At 43.4% G+C, this 26,662-nt stretch overlaps 1 long non-coding RNA gene across 1 annotated transcript; it reads left to right on the top strand.

Moving 5' to 3' along the window:
• The first annotated feature begins 305 nt into the window (after positions 1 to 305).
• LOC138739859 (uncharacterized) lies at positions 306 to 26,248 on the top strand. The gene is made up of 3 exons (XR_011342488.1): positions 306 to 391; positions 1,180 to 1,268; positions 26,000 to 26,248. It is a non-coding gene; the product is annotated as an uncharacterized lncRNA (long non-coding RNA).
• Positions 26,249 to 26,662: the final 414 nt, after the last annotated feature.

Genomic DNA, 26,662 nt, shown 5'->3' with positions numbered 1-26,662 from the left:
CTGCCAAAAGCTACTGAAATAACCGCAGTAAGTTATTCCATTGTTACACCCAATATAAAATTGGAAAATAATCATTTGCTGCAAAGCACAATAAAGCATCAAGATGTCGTTTTGTTCAAAATGAGTTTCACGTCAGGTGATTCTTTCTGGCTTTTGCCTGCTTATCTTTATGTTTTTGAACTCCAATGCCACTCAAGAGTTTATTTTGCTTCTGCTTTGTTTGTCACCAATGGTACCCATTATGATGACAATCGTGGAGGAAGCATACATGTATTAATGAAGAGATGTTAGGAACAGGGGTCAGGTATGGCAGTAGCAATATGTATTGTAGCTTAACCATTGGGGAAAATGTTCTCTACAGAAAATATCTTCTATTTTCTTGCAGCTTTTGGTTAGTATTAATGTAAAATCCATGACATACTCAGCAGGATTCTTTGATCACTTGACTTTCAGATCCGGTGGATTAATTTTGATACAGCCTCATCCCTTTTGCTGTAAATGCTTGGCATTTATAGCCCAAAGGGTGATAAGTTGTATGGTCACTAAATGTTTAGTGACCATACTAAAAGATCAGTCGTTTTAATTGAAAAGGAAGTGTAATTGTCTGTGGCCTGGCTGAAAATTTGTGAAAATAGACTGATGGAATCACAGAGCAAGACAGTAAGACCCTTGTCACAACTCATCCATGCCAACAAAGTTGCCTATTTACTGACCTTTGCTTACACCATCCCAATCCATGTACTTGTCCAAATGTCTTTCAAATGTGGTCATTTGTTCCCTCTGCCAGCTCATTCTGTACACCAAACACCATCTATATAAAAAAAAAAGTTACCCCTCAGGCCCCCCTCTGAGCTAGTCTGGGGAAAAGATCATACATATTCACCTTATCTATGCCCCTCATGATTTTACATTCCTCTATAATGTCATGTCTCACCCACACTTTAAGAGAAAATAAATCCTTGCCTCTCGAGCATCTCTTGGTAATTCAAGTCCACTGGTTCTTGTGAATTTTCTTCCCAGCTAAATTACATTTTTCTGATGTCAGGGTAACCAAAACTGTACGTTGAACCAGATGTATCAAATTATCAGCAATATGATTTGGACTTAATTTCAGAACTAATTTTCATTGTGGTTGAGATGGGATTGATCGAACCATATTCTCCATTTCTTTCCTATCAGAATCCTCTTCCCCATGTGGGATACTGGACAATGCTCCTGGTGACTCATTGCCTTGCATGCAGATTACATATTTAATGCATTATTACAAGGTAATAAAAAAATACTGAATACATTAGAAAGATATCAGCTCAATACTGAAGCCCGTCAGATCAAGGAAGCTTATCGCCTTCCTATCGGCTCTTTGTCATGCAGACCTTTTTTTTCTGAGTAGTCTGTCGCATCTGACCCCTTAATAATAGACCTTTAAATAGCAAGTATGACTCTCATTGGACCAGCATCATGAGGAAAATATATGGATTTCCTAAATGTTGATAATAGTTCCAAGGAGTGTGGGATCATCTCGGTTCATTTCCCTTGTGCCCATGCATTTCTTGCACCGTGCAGTTGCAGGAAGCTCATTGTATATGTGGATATAAGGGTAAAGTTCAAAACCAACATTAACAATGGACAATAAAAAAAAGCCTGCACTGCCAGAGTTAGTATAATGGTAGTGCTGCCACTGGTGCAGACCTGGAAGAGCAGAGAGAAGACACACTGCTGCTGCCTGGACCTGATACTGACGGCTCTGTACAGGCTTTAAACAGCTTGTTAAAGCAGCCGATGATATTTAAAAAAAATCCTGCTACCATGGGTCTAGCCCAATAAGGGATTGGCACAGGGCACAAGAAGCAGTGAGAACACTCACCCAGGTTGAGAATCATAGGAGACAACCCTACAGAATGGTGTCTATGGGACTCAATGGCTGAAGGACCTATACAAGTTGTGGATTGCTGGAGTCTGGCTCATGGGAACCACATATCAGAACCAGGATTCAAGAGGGTGCTGAGGGCAAGGAGGTCTCCTGAAAGGCCTCGGGTGCTGAAGGCTTCCTGATTGCATTGGCGGTTTGGATCTTGAACTTGGGTTGCTAATGGCTTGAGCTGGAGTCTGTGTAGTTGCAGAAGCTGCTGGGGCAGGGGACGTGAATCCAAAGATGCTCAGTGTGTCCGAAGGGACTCTCTTTTGTTTAGCTTTCTCCTATTGTTTGGGATACTGGACAATGCTCCTGGTGACTCATTGCCTTGCATGCAGATTAGATATTTAATGCATTATTACATGGTAATAAAAGGAACCCTTTGAGCTTACCTCTCCCACACATGCAAGATGAGGCACGCTGACAAGGAGGTTTGAGGCAGATTTTTGATTGTGCACATCTCTCCAAGACTTCGCCCAATGCCATCTTAAATCAAATTTCATCCTGTTATCCAAGGTTCATAATTTTAGATGCTGTCAATCTTCCATTTTCTGCTTTTATATTTATTTTAACAAATTATTTTGCATGAAAATAGTTACTCTGTAACGGAACCAGCAATGTGTAACAGCACTGATTTAAGTGGTGTGATCGAATTTAATATTTAGGTATTATAATAGATAGTAATTATAATCATTTATATGAATTGAATTATTTACCTTTATTGTCTAAAGTTAAATATGATTTAAATCAGTGGAAAGATTTACCAATAACATTAATAGGACGAGTTAATTGTGTGAAAATTAATGAATTTTCCTCTCATTCAATACTTATTTCAGTTTATTCCTTGCAGAAATCCCCCCCCCACCCCATCCCCACATCCCCCAAAATTTTTTAAAGTTCTGGATGCCTTGGTGTGGAAATTTTTATGGAAAGGTAAAATAATGAGGGTGTCGTTGCAGAGACTGACTTGGAAATATACTTTGGGAGCGCTGCAACTTCTTCATTTTCAGAATTATTATGAATCGGCGCAGTTGAACTTTATCTATAGAATGTTTGAAGTGCCCAAATCTTTGGTTTGGGCTAAGATTGAATTATCTTAGATTGACAAGAAGAGGATGAATCATTTTATTTATAAATGGAATTCTCAGCTTTTACAGAGTTATAATTTATCAGTGTTGAAAGATCTAATGGAGTTATGGACTAGGAAGAATGGAATTATTGGTACGAAAGGTAAAATATTGGCTATTACTCCTGTTTCAGAATAAACATTTTTTTTCTTTTTCATTAAATAATCAGCTTCTGAAAATGTGGGAACAGAAAGGAATTAAGCTGGTAGAGGATTGTTATGTAGCTGGGTATTTTATTTCATTTCAAAGAATGAAGGAGAAATATGAAATTTCTCCAAATACCTTGTTTGCTTACTGTCAAGTCAGACCCTTATTGTTGGATAATTTTGGGCATACTTTATGGTTGCCTCGGCAGTCTAAATTTTAAAGTTTACTTTCTGAAGGGGGTAAGAAAGGATTTATATCTGAGATGTATGCCTTATTACAGAATGTAATGCCTAAGACGGCAATCCATAAATCTAAATTAAAATGGGAAAAAGATTTATCTATATCTATTTCTCAAGATGATTGATGGCCATATGTGAAGATAGAATGACTAAAATTGTAAATGCAAGGTATTTGATAGTTCATTATAACTTTATTCATCAGTTATATTCAACTCCTAAAAAGATAAAGAAATATAATTTTATTTCTTCTTATTTATGTTTTAGGTACCATAAGCATGTTGGCTCTTTCTTGCATTTTATTTGGTTATGTGAGACAGTGCAAATGTTTTGGTATAGAATTAAGGAAATTTTAGTTTTAAATTTAAAATTTTGCTTGACCCTATGGTATTTTTAATCAGGTTATATTAAGAAATTGAGTTTAGAATTAAAATTAGTTAAGTTTCAAATTGCTTTTTTGAGCTTGGCACGAGCTCTGGTTAGAAAATGTTTGGCAATTACATGGAAAAATGGGACTGATTTGAGTATTCAACAATAGCATTTGGAAATGAGATCTTGTATTCAATTAGAAAAATTAACGTATAATTTTCATAATAATTATCCTTCCTTTGTTAAAGTGTAGAGCCTTTATATGAGATATATAGTTTAATTTGTTATAGTTTTTTCCCCATAGTTGTTGGGGTTGCACTAAACCATGGCGATAGTTGATGCTTGTAATGCAAGTTGATCTCCTCTTCTACTCTTTTTCTTCTTTCTTTTGGGGTAGAGTAGTGGGCTGGGTGGGGTGGGTGGATTAGGGTTGGAGGGGGTGGGAGAATATATGAGATAAATTTTATATATTATGTATTGTATTTTGATTGTATGATGTACTTTGGGTAATAAATAAAATTAAATATAAAAATGTGTAACAGCACTGGTATCGCAATCACGTGAACTGCCGGTCAAAATGTCAGATGCAGGGTTAGGGCGGAGCTGTGTTCAAGATGGCAGTGATTCTCTTTCTTCAACAGCCAAAAAGATTACAAACAGGGGAATGCTGGGATGATATAATGATGTCATTTCTGGCTGAGAAGCTTGTCACAGGAAGTGGTTTAAAAGTGGTGCCATTTTAAAAATTAAATCATTCTTGCTCCAGCAACAGTAGTGTCTTTGGTATAGATATGGATGCAGCAGCATTGAATGTTGTGTCATTAAAATTGCTAGCCTTCTGGCCTCTCAGATCCCGGTTGTGGTTTGACCAGGCAGATGCCCAGTTCAACATTCACCAAATTACAGCTGAATCCACTAAATTCCATGACATGTTGACCGCGTTGGACCAAGAGATGCCAGGAGAGTGGATGACTTTATTCATACGCCACCGGAGGCGGGTAATTGTACTGCTTTTAAAGGTTGACTGTTGAGAACCTTCGACCTATCCTGACGCAAACGGGGGTATGGTCTCATGCATCTGGACAGATTGGGAGACAGAATCCCTTCTGAGCTAATGAACGAAATGCTTGCGCAGGCTGAAGGCCTCTCGAACTCCATCATGTTTGAACAGGCATTCTTGGAGCAGATGCTGGATGACATTAGGCTCCTATTAACTGATGTGGACTTCACCGATCCCCATGGAGTGAACCTCCCCGCTGACAAACTGTGGAAAGTTAGTCAGGACAGAGTGTCCTCTGTGGTCCAGGTTTTGCGACCCTAGCGTTGGTCCAGTCTGCTAGCAGACTGTCCACCCCGCAAGGACAAAAGGCAGCAATGGTGTGTTTACCACAGCTGGTCAACCTTTTGCATCTGTGGGATAAGAAGTCCAGACATCACTTCCTGGTGGATACAGGACCGAGATAAGTGTCGTGCCACCTACAGCATATGAAACTCACAACAGGGCACAGAGGCCCATGCTCATGGCTGCCAACAGTGATACAATCCATACTTTCAGTAATTGCAAAGTCCAGTTGCACCCCTTTCACAAGGAACCTCACACTTGCTGCAGTGACGCACAGCTCTTAGGAGCCAACTTTCTATGGGAACACAGTCTCCTGATCAATCTGAAGGATAAACATTCCAATCCTTTTCCCTGAGTGTGGCACCAGCACCACACCTGGAGTCCTTAGCCCTTTCAGACAATGAATTCACCAGGATCTCAGCCAAATTTCCACCTGTGCTAACACCTTAGTTCACCGCCGCCAGGTGGAAGCATTGGGTGCAACATCATATTTCCACCTTAGGCCCTCTTCTACACACTAGGGCACAGCGCCTTCCTCCTGACAAACTCCACCTAGCTAAGGAGGAGTTTGCACGCATAGAGGAGTTGGGAATAGTCTAGTGGTCTGACAGCCCATGGGCCTCCCCTTTGCCCATGGTGCCAAAGGCATTAGGGGGCTGGAGGCCTTGCGGAAATTTCCACAGGCTCAATGACTGCACGACCCCAGGCTGCTATCCCTATCCCTCATATCCAAGAATTTTTGGCTAATCGACACGGGGCGTGCATTTTTTCAAAAGTGGATTTGGTGAAAGGCTACTACCAAATTCCGATGCACGCTGACGACATACACAAGACGGCCATTATTACACCTTTTGGCCTATTCGAGTTTATGCGGATGCCTTTGCAATTGACAAATGAGACACAGTCATTCCAGTGTCTTATGGATGCGGTGGGTCGTGGACTGGACTTCGTGTTCATGTACCTCAATGACATACTGGTTGCTAGGAATAGCCACAAGGAACACCTGGTACAACTCTGCAAACTGCGAGCGCCTCAGTGATTTCGGCCTCACCATCAACCTCGCAGTGTAAATTTGGCTGCACTTCCATTGACTTCTTAGGCCACTGGTTTTCCAGCATCGGGGTGGTGCCCTTCCCCTCTAAAGATGAAGCCATTTAACATTTCCCCAGACCATCTACAGTCAAGGGTCTCCAGAAGGTCCTTGGGAATGGTCAATTTCTATCACCACTTCCTACCATCAGTGGCCTGCATCGTGCATCAACATTTTACCAACATGGTGGGTAAAGCCAAGGACATCTTGTGGGATCCTGTCTCGACAGTGGCTTTCAAGGCAGAGAAGACAATCATAGCCATTGATACGACTTGTCCACTCCAGGACCGATGTCAAAACTGCCCTCACAGTTGATGCATCTGACACAGTGGTTAGTGGGGTGCTGGAACAGTATATTGCTGGCAGCCCCTAGCATTCTTCATCCACCATCTATGATCTCCAGAAGCCAAATAGAGTGACTTTGATAGGGAACTCCTTGCCCTGTACCTGCCCATTTGCCACTTCTGTTACTTCTTAGAGGTCAGGGTTTTCACTGTTTACACCGATCACAAGCTGCTGACTTGATTTCACGTTCTTGGTTTGCACGCCAGCAACGGCCCTTATCATACACCTCCGAGTTCACGACTTGGGTTCTGCACATTTCAGGCAAGGACAATACCATTGTGGATGCCCTATCTAGGCAGTCCTTGAACTCTCTGACAGAAGGCATCGACGTTATGAAGCTAGCGGCCGCACAACAAGAAGATGATGTGACCTCCAGTTACAGGAGCGCAGTTTCTAGACTCCAATTAGAATACATGCAATTGGGGTCCGAGGATCGTACGATCCTGTTTGATGTGTCCACCAGTCAACCCTGACTGATAGTCCCTGCATTTTGGCAGCAGCCCACTTTTGACTGCATTCATGGACTCTCCCACTCTTCTATCTGAACCACGGTCAAGTTGGTGGCCAGTAAATTTGTTTGGCAAGGACTCTGGAAGCAGGTCATGGCAAGGGCGAAGATGTGTCTGCAATGCCATTCCACTAAAGTGCAGCATCACACTAAAGCCTCACTGCATCAGGTTGCACCTGTGGCCTGTCATTTTGACCACATACACCTAGACATATTTAGGCCCCTGCCAGTCTTGCAGGGCTACTGGTACATCCTCACTGTGGTGGACCAATTCACTCATTGGCCAGAAGTGACTCCACTGACGGACATGTGCCAGGTCATTCATTACAAAATGGATGATCCGTTTTGGTCTCCCTACACACATCACTTCAGATCGTGAAACCCAGTTCACCTATGGTTAGCTTTGGCAAAAATTATGGGTGTCGCTACTCCAACACACGACAGTGTATCATCCACAGTCCAACAGCCTGGTGGAATCCTTCCACCGACATCTCCGATCGGTGCTGATGACTCGCCTCACCAGACAAAACTGGGTGGATGAACTACCTTAAGTGCTGTTCGGCACCCGCACAGCTCTGAAAGATGATCTATGCTGCTCATTGGCTGAATTGGTTTACAGTTCATAGGAACATAGGAACAAAGGAAGTAGGAACAGGAGTAGGCCAAAAATGGCCCATCGAGCCTGCTCCGCCATTCAATAAGATCATGGCTGATCTAATTTATGACCTAACTCCATCTACCTGCCTTCTCCCCATATCCCCTAATTCCTCCATCATGTAAAAATTTATCTAACCGAATTTTAAATATGTTTAATGAGGCAGCCTCAACCACTTCCCTGGTTAGAGAATTCCAAACATTCACTACTCTCTGGGAAAAACAATTTTTCCTCATCTCTGTCCTAAATCTACTCCCCCGAATCTTGAGACTGTGTCCTCTCATTTTAGTTTTCCTGGCCAGCTCAAAAAACCTTCCTACATCTATCCTATCCTATCCATACCCTTCATAATCCTATATGTTTCTATAAGATTTCCTCGCATTCTTCAGAACTCGAGCGAATACAATCCTAGATCATTTAATCTTTCATCATAAGTCAACTCCTTCATCCCAGGGATCAATCTAGTAAACCTCCTCTGGACCGTCTCCAAAGCCAATATATCCTTCCTCAAATATGGAGACCAGAACTGGACACAGTACTCCAGGTGCGGTCTCACCAGTACCTTATACGGTTGCAACATTACCTCCCTACTTCTGAATTAAAGTCCTCTAGCGATGAAGGCCAACATTCCATTTGCCTTCTTAATAACCTGCTGCACCTGCAACCTAATTTTTGTGATTCATGCACAAGCACTCCCAAGTCCCTCTGCACAACAGCATGCTGTAATCCTCATTACAATTTGCTCTTCCACTCAATTTGGTGTCATCCGCAAACTTGGCTACACCACATTTTGCCCCCCTCCTCCAAGTCATCAATGTAAATGATGAACAGTTGTGGGCCTAACACTGACCACTGCGGCACCCCACTTACCACTCTCTGCCAACCTGAGAAACTCCCATTTATCTCGACTTTCTGTCTCCTGTCAGACAACCAGTTTTCAATCCAGGCCAATATACTTCCCCGGACTCCAATTTCCTGTAACTTACTGATAAGTCTCTTGTGCGGCACCTTATCAAACGCTTTCTGGAAATCCAAATATACAACATGAACCTGTTCCCCTCTATCCACCGCACCCATTATATCCTCAAAGAATCCTAACAAGTTTGTCAAACAAGATCTTCCCTTTTTAAAACCATGCTGCGTCTGCCTGATTGAACCCTTTCGTTCCAAAAGTTTCACTATTTCATCTTTAATGACGGCTTCAAGCATTTTTCCAATGACAGATGTCAAGCTAATTGGCCGATTATTTCCAGTCTTCTGCCTACATCCATTCTTAAAAAGTCGCGTGACATATGCCGTCTTCCAGTCTGCCGGGACCTGCCCAGAATCCAAGGAATTTTTGTATATGACCACCAATGCGTCACCTATAACTTCTGCCATTTCCTTCAGAACCCTTGGATGCATATCATCAGGACCAGGTGATTTGTCCAGCTTTAGTCCCATTAGTTTATCCATCACTACTTCCTTTGTAACAACTATTTTATCAAGTCCCTCCCCAACATTCGCATCCTTAACTCCGCACTTGGGCATGCTGGATGTGTCTTCCACCGTGAAGACTGACCCAAAATATTTGTTTAATGCCTTGGCCATTTCCTGATTTTTTGCTACCAGTTTTCCTTTCTCATCCTCCAAGGGTCCTATGTTAACTCTGGCCACCCTCTCCGTTTTATATATTTATAAAATTTTTTGCTTTCTGTTTTTATATTTGGTGCCAATTTACTTTCATAATCCTTTTTCCCATTTTTATTACCCGCTTTGTAACCCCTTGTTGTCTCTTAAAGTTTTCCGAGTCTTCCAGTTTCCCACTGCTCTTTGCAGCTTTGTACACCTGCGCCTTCAATTTTATACTCTCCTTTATTTCCTTTGTTATCCACAGTTGATTTTTCCCTCCCTTGCTGCCCTTTTTCCTGACCGGAATATATTTTTGTTGAGCATTACAAAATATTTCTTTGAAAATCTTCCACTGTTCCTCAACTATTTCATCAATTAGCCTGTGCTCCAAGTCCACTCTGCCCAATTCCTCCCTCATCCTATGGTAGTCACCCCTGTTTAAGCATAATATATTAGTTTTAGATCTAACTATTTCCCCTTCCATCCGAATGAGAAATTCAATCATACTAAGATCGCTATTTCCCAGATGGTCTCTGACTATTACATCATTTACTCCACCTATCTCATTGCACAACACTAGATGCAAGAGAGCATTTTCTCTTGTGGGTTCCTTAACATGCTGCTCAAGAAAGCTATCGCGGATGCATTCTATGAAGTCCTCTTCCAGACTCCCACGACCAACTTGATTTTCCCAATCTATGTGGAAGTTAAAGTCCCCCATGACTACTGCCGTATAATTATTACATGCCTCACTTATCTCTCTATTTATTTCCTGTGTCACTAAACTATTGTTATTTGGTGGGCGATAGATAACACCCACCAATATTTTTTTCCCTTTGTTATTCTTTATCTCTACCCAAATGGACTCAACATTATGCTCTTTAGATCTTATATCATCCCTCACTACTGCCTGGAGCTCATCTTTGATTAAGAGTGCAACTCCACCTCCCTTACCATCCTGTCTATCTCTTTGCACCACCTGATACCCTCGAAAATTTAATTCCCATTTAGGGTCACCTTGTATCCATGTTTCCGTGATGGCTACCAAATCATAGGCATGGCTCACTCACTGAGCCACTCCTCGCTTGCCGCTCCCTCCCATTTCACTCCTTTTATTGGCCCCTTGACCAATTAACCTTGTCACTTTCAGCAAGCTCCTCCTCCTCTGACTCGCAGCCCGACTCTCTCCAAGCTCCTCCTCCGACTCCCAGCCTAACCAAGTAGGCCCAAGCCCCGGTTAGCCCCCGACTTTAATAGCTTACCTTCTCCTCACTTTCAGCAAGCTCCTCCTCCTCCAACTCACTTTCAGCAAACTCCTCCTCCTCCAACTCACTTTCAGCAAGCTTCTCCTCCTCTGACTCACAGCCCGACTCTCTCCAAGCTCCTCCTCTGACTCCCAGCAGAACCAAGTAGTCCCAAGCCCCTCATTTGTCCCAAAGATTTTGTTACAGCCACTTGGGGGCAAGAATATCAGCCTTCTGTGGTGCTGGACAGGATCTGTGATAAGTTGGGTAACCTGGCACTAATTCCTATTTCAAGTCATGGTCAGCCACAGTCATGTATTCCTACAGACCTATATACCTATATTTTTCATGCAGAGGAGCGTGCATGGACCACCATTACAAAGTCCATAAGAGGGAGATTTACGAGTGCTTAGAAACAATGGGCCCACTTTGGTTTTGGATGTCGGGGGCTGGAAAGAGATTTTCTCCATGGACCGGCTTAAGCTGGCCCATTGGACAACTCAGCCAGTGGAATTTCCAGCCCTACGGCGCCAGGGCAGATATCCCAACTGGATGACTGCTCTGTTTTGAACATTTGTTTCAACGGTTCTGAGGAGGGTGATGTAGCAGCACCAGCAGCGTGTAATGGCATGAATACCATGATCGCATGAACCACTGGTTAAAATGTCGGATTCAGGGTTAGCGCGGAGATGTGCTCAAGATGGTGCCAGGTCTCTTTCTTCAATGGCCAGAAAGACTACAAACAGGGGGAATGCTGGGATGATGTAATGTCACTTCCTGTTGAGAAGCTTGGGCAGGAAATGACTTAAAAGACGTGCCCTTTTTAAAATTAAGTCATTCTTCTTCCAGCCATATTGGTGTCTGTGTGTTCTTTCATTAGCTCTGTGTGTAGTACCTCCTTACAACTCAGTATTTCCAAACATCTTTACGCTGCTTATTTTTGTGTTTTTATATTCTTTGGGTTTCAACCGTAATCTTTGCCATGGCTTTATGTATTTATCATTTTCTTCGTCTTCCTGACCGACTTGTGCTTGAGAAATGGGGACCTATTGGTGAACAGTTGTGATTTGCAAATGTCGTTCATAGGTCAAAAGGATTTGGGTTTTTTTAAAAGAGCTAATCACTTAAATTTTTGTGTTTATAGTTTTAGCCACAACTCAGTTCATGGAAACAGACTATAATCATGAAAAACTATTCCTCTTATTTAAAAAAAAACCTTCTGCCTTATTTGTAACATAAATTGTCCATTTAATACTTGGAAAACCCAATAGAAATTGAATTAGAAAGAAAATATTGTTAAACTGTGGCTAGTGAAGAAATATTGATGATGTTTTGATAATGAACTTCAAAATCATGTTTGGTGCAATCATTGATTTGCATCAAAATAGTTTTGCAATTATAATAGCTAATACTTTTCCCTGGCAAAATAAATTGTTGACTGCACATTGAATTTGTCATATTGCTTGACGGTAGCTAATGAATCTTCTCCACTTATTGTTATCAATATCCAGATATTTTATTATTGCAAAATTCATTAAATGTTGTTAATTATGGTTTCTGAACATAATTGTTACTTAGCTGAACATGACTGATAAATTACCAAAAAGCTTTCACTTGCATGAATAGAATACAAGGTGAATAAGATCTGTACATTTTGGTACTCTAGTATCAAAATAACTAAATACTCAGAATATTAAAAATATTATTCACGTCAGCAGGAGTAGAAAATTCTTAAATGGATGGCTGCCTCACATTTTCCAGTTTGAAATGAATGACCTTGTAAATTAATATTATCTTTGGCAGCAAAAAGTTATTAATGCATAGGTGTTTACACTGTTCAGATTTTCTAGGAATAGGTGAGAAAGTAATTTACTCTGCAATTTCAATTGAAACTTATTCCATTAGACTTCAAAGATGATGATTCATGAAAGTTCATGAGCACTTTCAATTGAATTAAATAAGAGAAGAGATGGAAGCATTCTAAACACCTTCAAGATCCAAGATTCAATTTATTGTCATTGTTATAAAACAGTGTCATATTACATGAAATTGCCTTTTGCTTGCTGTAAGGCAGACAGATTCGCCATCACAGAAATTGCCTGAAGTGCCTCCTAGAGTCAGAGAAAGAGAAGCAAAAGTGAATCCCCCAGAGTCACCGAGCGTCTGTAGATTTGTCTCCAGCTCTTCCGCAGCCACACAGAGTCCAGTCCAAACCATTGGCAACCCGAGCTCCAGATCTAAACCTCCAACATGGTCAGGAACCCTTCGGGACCCACTTGCGTCCCGGTTCCGATACCTGGTACTGCTTCACCCAGTTTCGACCCTATCTCAAGCAGTCTGAAGCATGGCACGAGTCTCCTGACAGTAGTCTCCAGCAGCCCACAGTCTCTGGGTTGCTCACCTTGAGTCACAAGCAGCCCGCCGCAGGTGTTGGTCTTTCAGCCGCAGAGCCCCCTTACTAATCCGTTGCCTTGGTCACCATCCCATGGGTCATGGTTGTTATTGGGGCCGCTGCTGATTACAATTTATATTTATGATTTGGATTGTGGCATGAATGGTTTTGTGGCCAAATTTGTGGATGACACCAAGATAGATGGCAGAGCAGGAAGTGTAGTAGAAACCAAAAAGCTGCAGAAGGATATAGACAGATTAGGAGATTGGGCAAAATTATGGCAGATGAGATTTAACATAGAGAAATGTACAGTTGTACATATTGGCAGTGGGAATAAACAGCCAGAATACTATTTGGATGGGGTGAAAATTCAGACATCGTATGTGCAAAGGGACCTGGGTGTCCTCGTGCAGGGAAACCTAAAAGTTAATGACCAGGTGGGATTGGTAGTGAAGAAAGCGAATGCTATGTTGGCATTCATTTCAAGAGGAATAGTGTATAAGACTAAAGAGGTGTTGATGATGGTGTATGGGGCACGAGTGAGACCTCATTTGGAGTACTGTGTGCAGTTTTGGGCCCCTTATCTTAGAAAGGATGTGATGTTGATGGAGAGGGTACAGAGGAGATTTACTAGGATGATTCCCGGAATGCAAGAGTCTGATAGTACAGATTCTATGCGACTGTATCAATTCCTCAGGATACCCTTTGGGGTCACGAATGGCATTGCAATATTCCAATGGTAAATGGTGGCACAGAATGGGCTAACAGCTACTTTCCCGTAACTGGAAAATGTCACCATCTGCGGCCATGACACGGAGGATCATGATGCCAACCTCGAGAAATATTTTCAGACTGCAATTTGGGTGAACTTGACTACAATTTCGATAAATGTGTCTTCGGATCATTGGCTTGCAATTCTCGGTTGCGTGATGGAGAACAGGGTGGAAATGCCAGACCCTGACCACATGCATCTACTCATGGACTTGCCCCCCCATCACATACCCAGAAGGCACTCAGATGCTGCCTGGGATATTTCTCCTACTATGCCCAATGGGTTCCACACTATGTCAACAAGGCATGGCCACTCATCAAGACCACTTCCTTCCCCCTGTCAACCGAAGCCAGAGCGACAATCGACTTCATCAAATCAGACATTGCTGCTGCAACGCTGCACGCCATCGACGTGTCCATCCCGTTCCAAGTCGAGAGCGATGCGTCTGACTTTGCACTGACAACCACTTTGAACCAGGCCGGCTTGCCGGCCGGTAGCCTTCTTCTCCAGAACCCTCCAAGACCCTGAGAGCCAACATGCCTCTGTCAAGAAGGAGGCCCAGGCCATAGTCGAAGCAGTACATTGTTCGAGACACTACCTCACTGGCAGGTGCTTTACACTGCTGACTGACCAATGAGTGGTCTCCTTCATGTTTAGCAATAACCAGCGAGGTAAGATCAAGAATGACAAAATCACCAGGTGGAGAATCAAACTCTCCACCTTTAATTATGACATACTGTATCGGCCTGGTAAACTCAACGACCCGCCAGATGCGCTCTCCATGGGGACTTGCACCAACATACAACTGGACAGGCTGTAGAGACTCCACAAGGACTTCTGTCAGCCAGGGGTCACTAGATTCACGCACTTTGTCAAAGCTCGCAACCTGCCCTACATGGTCGAGGAAATTCACTCCATGACCCGAGCCTGGCCAGTGTGCGCTGAGTGCAAGCCCCACTTCTTCCATCTGGAGAATACCCACGTCATCAAAGCCACCTGCCCCTTTGAGCATCTCAATGTGGACTTCAAGGGGCCCCTACCGTCGATGAACCATAATACCTACATCCTTACGGCCATCACCGAGTACTCCCACTTCCTGTTCGCTGTGCCCTGCTCAAACATGACCACCTCCTCAGTCATAGAGGCCCTGCACAGCATCTTCGCCATCTTCGAGTACCCCAGTTACATCCACAGTGACAGGGGGTCCTTGTTTATGAATGCGGAGCTGTGGCAGTACCTTCTGGAGCGTGGTATTGCTTCAAGCAAAGGCACCAGCTATAACCCACGAACTAATGGGCAGGTCGAAAGAGAGAATGCCTTCGTCTGGAAAGCAGTTACATTTGCCCTCCTATCCAAAGGTCTCCCCACCTCTCACTGGCGGAACATGCTCACTAGTGCCCTACACTCCATCCTCTCCCTTTTATGCACCACAACCAATGCCACCCGCCATAAAAGGATGTTCTCTTTCCCGACGAAATCTGAATTGGGAACAATCATACCAGCGTGGCTCAAGGTTCCTGGGCCGGTCCTCTTGCGATTCCACATCCAGTACTCAAAGAATGACCCGTTGGTTGACAGAGTGACTCTGCTCCATGTGAACCTGCATTAGGCCTACATTGAGTACCCAGACGGGTGGGAGGACACAGTCTTGGTAAGGGACCTAGCGCAAGCCGGATCAGGCGCAGCAGTGCTTCCAACCCAACTTTCCCCCAAATCCTTCTCCCCCAGGTCATGTTCTCGAACAGAGGGACCAGCACCACCCCACCTTCTCAGGCCAGACTGTCAACAACGCCGTTGGTGAATTGAGTGAAACAGTGGCCACACCCGACGAGCCCGCCGGCGACACGACTCCAGCGACCCCAATCCGGCACCATGGCAGTCACGCCGAATAGTCAGGCCCCCTGACTGGTATAGCCCCTAACCTCCTCCTTTTTCTTTTTTTTTACAGCCCTCCATCCACCCCAGGGTCAGTTCTCAAAGAAGGGATGAATGTGATAGTACAGATTCTATCACCAATGTGTATATGTATAGATTGTAGTGTAGGATGACTGTGATTGGCTGAGAGCATAGCCATGCCTACAAGCAGGCCTTAAAGGGTTGCTCCTAGCCAGACCAGGTTATTCTGGACTCGTCGACCTACGTGATACACTCCAGTATTCTAGTTAATAAAAGCCTTGGTTTGGATCAACAAGCTTTTGATTCTTTCGACGCACTCCACAAAGGGCTAATGTATGAGGAGTGTTTGGCAGCTCTTGGGTTGTATTCATTGGAGTATAGGAGAATGAGAGGAGATCCCATACAGGCGTTTCGTATTTTGAAAGGTTTTGATAGGGTGGATGTGGATAAGATGTTTCCCTTAGTGGGTGAATCTGAAAATGAGAGGTTATCCATATAAAATGGAGATGATAAAAAACTTCTTTAGCCAGAGGGTCATAGATCTGTGGAACTCATATAGACAAGTATCTCATTAGTGAGCACATCAGGGGATATGGGAAAAAAGGCTGGAAATTGGAACTAGTGTAGAGTAGCTTAGTGTAGATTTACAGAAGAGAGTCGATGGGCCAAGTGGCCTTGTCACAAATGGATTGTTGTTTAAAAAAAGGCAACAGGTGAAAGAGCTTGTCGTAGCTGCATTTTGTCTGGAGGGGAACTTGCTGTTCTAGGAAGGTTCTTGTCGGTTTTCAGAGAGAGAGAATCATTGTACGCTGACACCCACAAGTGATTCGTTTTTTTAAATCAGCATGTTCAGTGTCTTGCTGAAGAAACTTTCCCCCTCAGGCTTCTCCAGATGATAACCTTTTTCTTTCAGGTCATCACAGAGGGCCTTTTTGTTTCTCTTATTCCAAGGGAAACATTTGACAGCCAGTCCTCAACTCTTGAATGAACCACAAGGGCTTTGACCAGGCTGAACTAAGCACTCACAACTCGTCTTCCATATGGGGTTTTCCACAAGCTTGCTAGCTTGTCCTGTTGCAGTCCCAGTTGCTGCTGCTGACTGTAAAACTGTAGAATTGATCTCTGTCTGTCTCTCTCTCACAGAGCAAAAGCCTGTTTTACTCTCTCTGCTTGAAAAACCACATAAGCCTCCTACAACAGCAGATTCCCCTCCAGACAGAAGGTGGATCCGACAAGCTCTTTCATCTGTTGTCATTTAGTAAACAACAATCCATTAGTGTAGTCTATTGGGCACTCTCCAAAGCTCTTGCAAAGGCTTTGGGGCTGATATTTCTACCATTAGCAGACCTCCAGTATTTCAAATAAGGTCTATTTTAAAGTGTTTGTATGTGACCTACACTAACAAACCTTTCCCCAATTTATCTCCCAAAAGCATATCTATATTCTGACACATTATGAAGGATTTAAATATAGTCAACAGAGATACTCTGTTCCCATTGGAAGGATAAAGAATCAGAGTCCAAGGAATGAGGATATTTGATGATGGAATCTAAACTACACAAGGAGAATCTTTAAAACTTTTTTTAATGCAGTTCAAGTTCAAATTTGTTATAATTTGACTGTACATATACAACAAGATGAAATAGTTTCTCCTGCTCTTAGTGGCACATAATAATCATGTATATACATATATGTATATAAATATATTTTGTAAAGTAAATAAATATATATATATATATATATTATAAAGGAATGATTCACTCAGCTACAGGATACTGTTCATTAACCTCCCAGTCCTGATTTTGAGACTCCAGTACTTCCTTCAGATAGTAGTGGGTCAAAGATACTGTGTGCTGAATGGAAAGGGCCCTTGGTAATTCCTTCAGCCCAATTTAAGCAAAAATCCCAATTAATGCCATCAATAGAGGAAAAGGAGACCCTGCGATCTTCTCAAGTCATTTTGATTGACTTCTGGTCCGATGCTTTGCAGTTAATGATGCAGCCAACCAGGCATCCCTCAATTCTGCTCCTATAAAATGTAGCTTTCCTCTCTTTAGTGTGTGATTATTATCACAAATGTACAGCCAGAAGAGTAGTGGAGGAAATCCAATAAAGGCATTGAAAAAGAAACTAAACAAGTGCTTAACAGGAAAGCATTTGTGACCGGAGTTATATATACATGGGTTACAGTTGTTTGAGAAACTGAATTTTTGATGTACTATCTGTGATTATTTTTAATTTAGAAATTCAGCATGGTCACAGGAACTCCTGGCCCACAAACCCATGCTACCCAATTAGCCTGCAAAATCCCATACATTTTTGGAGGGTGAGAGGAAACCAGGGCACCCGGAGGAAACCCACACTGAAATGAGAAAAAAACATACAATCTCCTTGCAGACAGCCCCAGATTCGAACCCTGGCACTACTAAACATGCCATTTTATTGCCGAGGCTGTGGTAAAGCACATGTCTCTGCCTATTCTTGGTTCTTGAAGACTGCCTTTGATTTGTTGCGATGGTGAAATGAGCAGCTGACGAGGCTGTTGGTCCTGTTAGGAAATGGCGTGTGAATCTGACAGCATGAGTAAGATGGTTAAACATGAGTGCCACAGTGGCCCAGCAGGCAAAGCTGCTTACCTGTTGTTGCAGCAGTAGCACCCAGTCCCACGGCTGTCTGCAGGCAGAATGCTCTTCATTCCTCTGGGTTTCCCAATGGTTTTCTAGTTTCCTCCAAAATCCCAACAACATGCAGATTGGGAGGCTGTGTGGTTGATTATGGGATGAATGGCTGGGAGTGTGGGAGTGTGGGAATTGTAGGTTAAAGGTAAATCATGAGGAATGTGGTGATTCCATGAGTCAACAGAGATGGTCTGAAAGCCTCCTTTCCATTTCATCAGGAAATCTGGAAACATTCAACACACCCTCCACTGAATTCATGTCTGATAGCAACAGCCTTGATATTTCCTTTCATTGTCTTTGAAATTCTGTCTCACGATCCCCGAGCCATCTGTGGACATTGCTCCCTCATTCCACCTCTTCCGTCTGTGCACTGGCTGGAAAATGTTCATTCTTTCGAGCAAGTTGAGTCAATCTCCAGAATTCCAGAGCAATAAGCGCACCTGCAGCTTCGTACTTCTCCACGTTGTCCCGCCCCCAACCTTGTAAGAGAATGGGTAATCCAGAAGCAACACAAGCCTCATCTCCTTGATGTTGGTGCCTGGAGTAAATAAGCCACTAATGTGAGCTGCATGCAAAATCTTTTAAAGGATTAGAAAGAGCATATTTACCAAATTGCTTGCAGGACAGTGGATAAGCAGAAGTCTCAGCTAAGTTCTTCCCATTAACCTTATTTGAGGGTTGTCTTTCAGTGATAGAGCTCAACAAGACAAGCATATTGCTTAATCCAGTTAGGGATTTCAATCGGTTAGAGTGTCTTCTGATTCCTGATTTTACTTATGTTTTTCAGACTTCAGCAACAGTTAAATCTAGTTTAAATTGATATAAATGGACACTTTCAGTCCTCTTTCTTCTGCGTAAGCGACAGTATGTCTGATTTTATCTTTGTTGTACCACGTCTGCGCTTTGATATCCAAAGATCATTTCATTTTCCTTATTTGCACTTATGGAGCCAGCTCATAATTCAATTTTTCTGCGTAAGCTTCCTTCATTTACCAATGCATACAGTTATGTTGGAAATTCTGTAAATTATGCTTGGCTTCCATGTTCAGATCAGCATTTATTCTGAATTGGTTTCTGAACACTTTGTCTTCAGTCAATTTATGTCTATGCTTTATCTTTTGAAATGATTCCCATGACTTTAACTCCTTGTGCCTTGTTCTACACAAAATACTCTTTTAAAATTAATTTTATTGAGTTTAACATAGTAATCCCATATACAGGTTATATTGATAAAACAAAACAAAACTTTAAGATCAGCCATGATCTCGTTGAATGGCGGAGCAGGCTCGAAGGGTCGAATGACCTACTCCTGCTCCTGTCTTCTATGTTTCTATGATATAAACATATTTAAAATAAATGCACAAAGCAACAAATTTTAAATTTTGTTCATAATTGTTAAATCATTGGCTGTTGTAATGATTATGTATATAGATCAGTTCAATAATATTATATGAATTCTCATTCTTCTTTGTTCTTTGGCTTGGCTTCGCGGACGAAGATTTATGGAGGGGGTAAAAGTCCACGTCAGCTGCAGGCTCGTTTGTGGCTGACAAGTCCGATGCGGGACAGGCAGACACGGTTGCAGCGGCTGCAGGGGAACATTGGTTGGTTGGGGTTGGGTGTTGGGTTTTTCCTCCTTTGCCTTTTGTCATTGAGGTGGGCTCTGCGGTCTTCTTCAAAGGAGGTTGCTGCCCGCCAAACTGTGAGGTGCCAAGATGCACGGTTTCAGGCGATATCAGCCCACTGGCGGTGGTCAATGTGGCAGGCACCAAGAGATTTCTTTAGGCAGTCCTTGTACCTTTTCTTTGGTGCACCTCTGTCATGGTGGCCAGTGGAGAGCTCACCATATAAAACTTTCTTGGGAAGGCGATGGTCCTCCATTCTGGAGACGTGACCCACCCAGCGCAGCTGGATCTTCAGCAGCGTGGACTCGATGCTGTCGACCTCTGCCATCTCGAGTACTTCGATGTTAGGGATGAAAGCGCTCCAATGGATGTTGAGGATGGAGTGGAGACAATGCTGGTGGAAGCGTTCTAGGAGCCGTAGGTGATGCCGGTAGAGGACCCATGATTCGGAGCCGAACAGGAGTGTGGGTATGACAACGGCTCTGTATACGCTTATCTTTGTGAGGTTTTTCAGTTGGTTGTTTTTCCAGACTCTTTTGTGTAGTCTTCCAAAGGCGCTATTTGCCTTGGCGAGTCTGTCTATCTCATTGTCGATCCTTGCATCTGATGAAATGGTGCAGCCGAGATAGGTAAACTGGTTGACCGTTTTGAGTTTTGTGTGCCCGATGGAGATGTGGGGGGGCTGGTAGTCATGGTGGGGAGCTGGCTGATGGAGGACCTCAGTTTTCTTCAGGCTGACTTCCAGGCCAAACATTTTGGCAGTTTCTGCAAAGCAGGACGTCAAGCGCTGAAGAGCTGGCTCTGAATGGGCAACTAAAGAGGCATCGTCTGCAAAGAGTAGTTCACGGACAAGTTTCTCTTGTGTCTTGGTGTGAGCTTGCAGGCGCCTCAGATTGAAGAGACTGCCATCCGTGCGGACCGGATGTAAACAGCGTCTTCATTGTTGGGGTCTTTCATGGCTTGGTTCAGCATCATGCTGAAGAAGATTGAAAAGAGGGTTGGTGCGAGAACACAGCCTTGCTTCATGCCATTGTTAATGGAGAAGGGTTCAGAGAGCTCATTGCTGTATCTGACCCGACCTTGTTGGTTTTCGTGCAGTTGGATAATCATGTTGAGGAACTTTGGGGGACATCCGATGCGCTCTAGTATTTGCCAAACCCCTTTCCTGCTCACGGTGTCGAAGGCTTTGGTGAGGTCAACAAAGGTGATGTAGAGTCCTTTGTTTTGTTCTCTGCACTTTTCTTGGAGCTGTCTGAGGGCAAAGACCATGTCAGTAGTTCCTCTATTTGCGCGAAAGCCGCACTGTGATTCTGGGAGAATATTCTCGGCGACACTAGGTATTATTCTATTTAGTAGAATCCTAGCGAAGATTTTGCCTGCAATGGAGAGCAGCGTGATTCCCCTGTAGTTTGAGCAGTCTGATTTCTCGCCTTTGTTTTTGTACAGGGTGATGATGGTGGCATCACGAAGATCCTGAGGCAGTTTTCCTTGGTCCCAACAAAGCTTGAAAAACTCATGCTGTTTTGCATGCAGAGTTTTGCCGCCAGCCTTCCAGACCTCTGGGGGGATTCCATCCATACCTGCTGCTTTGCCACTTTTCAGTTGTTCGATTGCCCTATATGTCTCATCCAGGGTGAGGACCTCATCCAGCTCTAGCCTTAGGGGCTGTTGAGGGAGCTGGAGCAGGGCGGAATCTTGGACTGAGCAGTTGGCACTGAAAAGAGATTGGAAGTGTTCTGACCATCGGTTGAGGATTGAGATCTTGTCGCTGAGGAGGACTTTGCCGTCTGAGCTGCGCAGCGGGCTTTGGACTTGGGGTGAGGGGCCGTACACAGCCTTTAGAGCCTCGTAGAAACCCCTGAAGTCGCCAATGTCCGCGCTGAGCTGGGTTCGTTTGGCGAGGCTAGTCCACTACTCATTTTGGATCTCCCGGAGTTTGCGCTGAAGATGGCTGCATGCGCGACGGAAGGCTTGTTTCTTCTCTGGACAGGACGGCTTTGTAAGGTGAGCCTGGTGGGCAGCTCGCTTCTTTGCCAGCAGCTCCTGGATTTCCTGGCTGTTTTCGTCAAACCAGTCCTTGTTTTTCCTGGAGGAGAAGCCCAGTACCTCTTCAGTGGATTGCAGTATGGTAGTCTTCAACTGATCCCAGAGGGTTTCAGGGGACGGGTCCGTGAGGCGGGTTGCATCGTCGAGCTTTACTTTGAGGTTTGCCTGGAAGTTTCCTCTCGCTTCGTCTGACTGCAGGTTTCCAACATTGAACCTCTTTCTGGGGGCTTTACTGTTCCTGGGCTTTGGCTTGAAGTGAACGTTGAGCTTGCAGCGAACCAGCCAGTGGTCAGTGTGGCATTCCGCGCTAGGCATGACCCTGGTGTGGAGCACATCTCGTTTGTCACTTTCTCGCACCAGGATGTAGTCCAGGAGGTGCCAGTGTTTGGATCGGGGATGCATCCAGGTGGTCTTAAGACTGTCCCTCTGCTGAAAAAGGGTGTTTGTAATGACAAGCCGCTGTTCTGCTCAGAGCTCCAACAGGAGGTGCCCATTGTCGTTGCACTTGCCGACGCCATGCTTGCCCAGGATTCCTGGCCAGGTTTCTGAGTCTTTGCCGACACGAGCGTTGAAGTCGCCCAGGATGACAACCTTGTCGGATGTAGGGGTGCGTTGGATGAGGTTGCGCAGGTCGGTGTAGAACTTGTCCTTTTCTGCTGGTTCCGCCTGGAGGGTTAGAGCATAGACACTGATGAGCTTGTTTTGAAGGGGGAGTCGCATGGACATGATTCGGTCCGAGAGGCCTTTCGGAAGGTGTGATAGTACAGATCTATCACCAATGTACATAGTGTATATAGTTACTGTATCTAGACTGTGCTTACAGCGATTGGCTGAGAGCTAAGCCACACCTATTGTTTGGGCCTTAAAGGGTTGTGTCCCTAGCCAGGTCGGATCATTCCGGACTGGTCGGCCACCTGTGAAGAGCTCCGGTCTTTTGCTAATAAAAGCCTTGGTTTGGATCAACAAGTCTTTGGTTCTTTCGACGAGCTCTACAGAAGGTTTTCGAGTTTGGAGGCAATGAAGCTCTTGACCATGAAGCCTATCTGGTGTATCTGGTATGTGGAATTCTCATTATAACTTGATATAATGTCTAATATATATATAATCTTGCATAGGATAAACACCATAAATCCACATCTAAAAGAAAAAAATGTAAAACTAATACTAATCTAACCCCTTCCTCTCAACAACGTTACTTAATCAAACCACAGGAACAATATAAAGATGGATCACGTCGTGACCTCCAGCAGATGGACATACCAGCACATCATCTAAAACTGCCAGTCATGATAGTATTCTATGTATGGGCCCCATACCTTTTCAAACTGAAACTTGTTAACTTTAATATTGTATCTAATGTTTTTTAAACTTAGTTATGTCATTACATCATGTACATTTTGTACAAAATATTGGCTCTCTTCTTCATTTTGGTATGATTTAATTTCTGGCATCTTCTTTGATTTCAGCCAATCAATTGATTCACCCGTGCTGCTCTGTGGGAGATTAGCACCTTTCCCTCTGGGCATTTTATGCTAGCATAAAATACCAAGGATTGCAAAGAGAAAAGTATTCTGATCTGATTTTCATTACTCTGTTATTGAAAATGCAGTCTTAGACCTTTTTGATTGGTTGCTTTCTCCAACTTGCATTTTAGAAAATCCTCTCTTGAATACTTCTGACTATTTGGCAGGAGGTTCCTGTATTGGGAATGGTTGTGGCTATTGCATGACAGCACAGTCCCTTACCTAGTCGGAGGACAAAGCAGCTGTCAATCAAAGATTGGTTCTGCCCCACCCATTAGTGCACATCTTGCTGTTGAACCCATGTAAATTACCTGGTTTGGACTCTCCAGGCTGCCTGTACTTGGCCTTTGGCCATTGGCTGTTGTAATTGGATTAACCCTCCTGCCACTGAGCCATTGGCTCTGTTAATGACCTAGGCTGGACCCTCCAGCACTATAAAGGTTCTCTCTCTTTTGCCATCTTTGAGGGTTCACTCTAGGCTGAGGAATGTGGAATAGTGCTGGAAAACTGTCGGTGAGCTGTGCACTAAATGAGGTTGGGGGCTTTGATTATTTTCCCTAAATAGCATAGAACCGTGCCTGTACAAGAGTCAAAGGATGGTAGGCATAGTATTGACTTTTCCCTTGGTTGTTTATGTGTGTATGCAATTTGTTCCCACATTTGCCTGTGTGTGTTTAATCGCTTACCGACTTTTTCAAACAATCGTTAATAAACTGTATGTGTTGTTTCACTGCCGCTAACTTTTCCTCACGTTTGCTGTAAATTACAAGCATGTGTGTATATGTGCTCATGTGTGTATATTGCACCTGTTACCATTTCTCACACTGGCTTTCTTCCCTTCCAAAACTGTGTCCCAAGTCCTTGCCTTTGAGACCTACCAAACCTGTTTCCTCACTCACAGCACTTCCCATCAATGGAAGATTTCTTTCTTATCTTTGACTCATACCTTGTGTTTTTCTGCCTCTTTCCTAAGTGACAATATTCCTTTTCTTTCACTGGTACCTCCTGACAAACAGAACTGCTAATAGGCATTTCTCGGCGGTTTACATTGGGATTCTCAGGTACGTGCATTCCGATGGGACTTATACTTGATTATGCACGTATATAGTCAGTGACCTCGCATTAAAGTTTATTGAAGCATAAAGGGGAATATCCCCTCCCCTGCCTGACCTGAGGCAGAAACTCGATTCACACTGGCAACTCTAATTTTAGAGAACATGAATGAAGGTTTTCATTCTCCTTGTGCATTATAAATAGAGAAAAGAAACACATCTTCCTTCAAGTAAAGTTTATACAGCCATCTGAGAAAGGAAATTGCTTTATTTTTTTTCAATTGATATCTGTGAAACATTCAAGACTTAAGATAGATCCATGTCAGTAAGACATTTTGTTACATGATCAGTGAGTGCCCATGACCTTAATGAGACTTATACAGAAATCAAAACATTCACATTGAGTCTCCTCCTGGCAGTAGAAAGTACTAATAATCTCTGATGAAAACACAGATAAGAAATCTGGTATAAAAGAACTTGCAACAGTCTGGAAGAACATTGACAGAATTAACCCAAACTATGAGATGTGAACAAGAAAATTTGCAGATAGAGAGGTCTAGTGCAGGAAACAATAGAGCTGGTGTAATTCAGAACCTGTGTCCCTTAGAAGTAAAATTCAGTCAATATTTCATGCCCGAGCCCTATGTCAGGAATGTTGAAAAACAGCCTGAATTGGGGGAGGGGAGGGGGTGGAAAGGGGAGGGGCATAAGATAACAGTCAGAAAGAGGAGGAAAAGAAAGATGCTGAGAAGCGATCAAGGGCAAAGGGCTAAGATGCTCTCTGATAAAAGAAGGAAGGGAAGGGGTTGGGAGCTGGGGAAAGGAAGACAGAGGGGTAGGGGAGGAGAAAGAGACTGAGGTGCAGGGTTAATGGAAATTGGAAAAGACGGTGTTGATGGCGACTGGCTGGAAACCTCCAATTTGTGAGCGGCAGTCCGAGGCCACAGACAGACAGTGTGGCAATGGCGTGTGGGAGTAAAATGGTTGGCCACTGCTATTTTTAGCAGACGGAGTGAAATTATCTCCCAATCTGCGTTCAGTCTTCCAGATGTTGAGAAAGCAGTAGCGGGAGCATTGGATGCAAAACATAATCAATGCAAATCCACAAGGGAAGTATTGCCTCATTTGCATCAAGGGGCCAGGACAGTTGTGTGGGGAATATAGGAGATGAGGATGATGACTGAGCTCAAGGCAGTAGAAGCTCTGTTTTCTGAAAAAGGAGTGCATCAAAATATTAGACGTTAGCATTCAGTTACAGCATTTTTTTAATTTAAATCATGATAATTGTAATTCCCAGGAGTGGCCATTCAGTTCCTTCATTCAATAAGATTATAGTCATAGAGTTATACAGTATAAAACCAGGCCCTTCAGCTCACTGAGTTTGCCTCAGCCATTAACCACTCATCACTTTACCATCTGCTCCTCCTAGGTTCTACACACTGAGGACAATATACAATGGAAAATTAAGCAACTGACCTGAATGACATTGTGATGTGGGGGGAACCAAGGGACTCAGCACAATCCCCATGTGGCCACAGGCAGAAGATACAAATTCCAGACAGCTAGCGCTGGAAGTCGGGATTGAACAAGATGTGAAGCAGTCACTCGACCAAAATGCAACTCTCCATGCTGAATTTTCTTTTCAGCATTATTTCCCCTTCATGAACCCTTTGCCCATGAAGCCTTTAACATATAAAAATCACTATTTTGAATATATTCAGGGTCACAGCCTCCATGGTTTTTTCAAGTCAAGTTTGTTGTTATCTGATTGTACAAGTACAACCCAACAAAACAGTGTTTTCTGGTCCTTGGTGCAAAACATGCAGACCCACAACTAGACGTAACATTCATACATGTGATCGAATTCTCACTCGACATGGAGAGTGATGAAATTAAAACCGAGACTAAGGTCCTGAATTTAAATAAAGGCAATTATGATGGTATGAGACGGGAGTTGAGTAAGATTGATTGGGTGGTGTTTATGGGGGAGTTGACTGTGGATAGACAATGGAAAGCATTCACAGATCTAATGGAGAAATTGCAAAAATCGTTTATACCAGTTTGGCATAAAAATAAACCAAAAAAGGTGACT

This window comes from Narcine bancroftii, chromosome 7 (genome assembly GCF_036971445.1).
Source record: "Narcine bancroftii isolate sNarBan1 chromosome 7, sNarBan1.hap1, whole genome shotgun sequence".
In the NCBI taxonomy this organism is placed as follows: domain Eukaryota; kingdom Metazoa; phylum Chordata; class Chondrichthyes; order Torpediniformes; family Narcinidae; genus Narcine; species Narcine bancroftii.
Note: the sequence above shows the minus strand (reverse complement) of the source record. Positions and strands in the feature narration are given on the sequence as shown.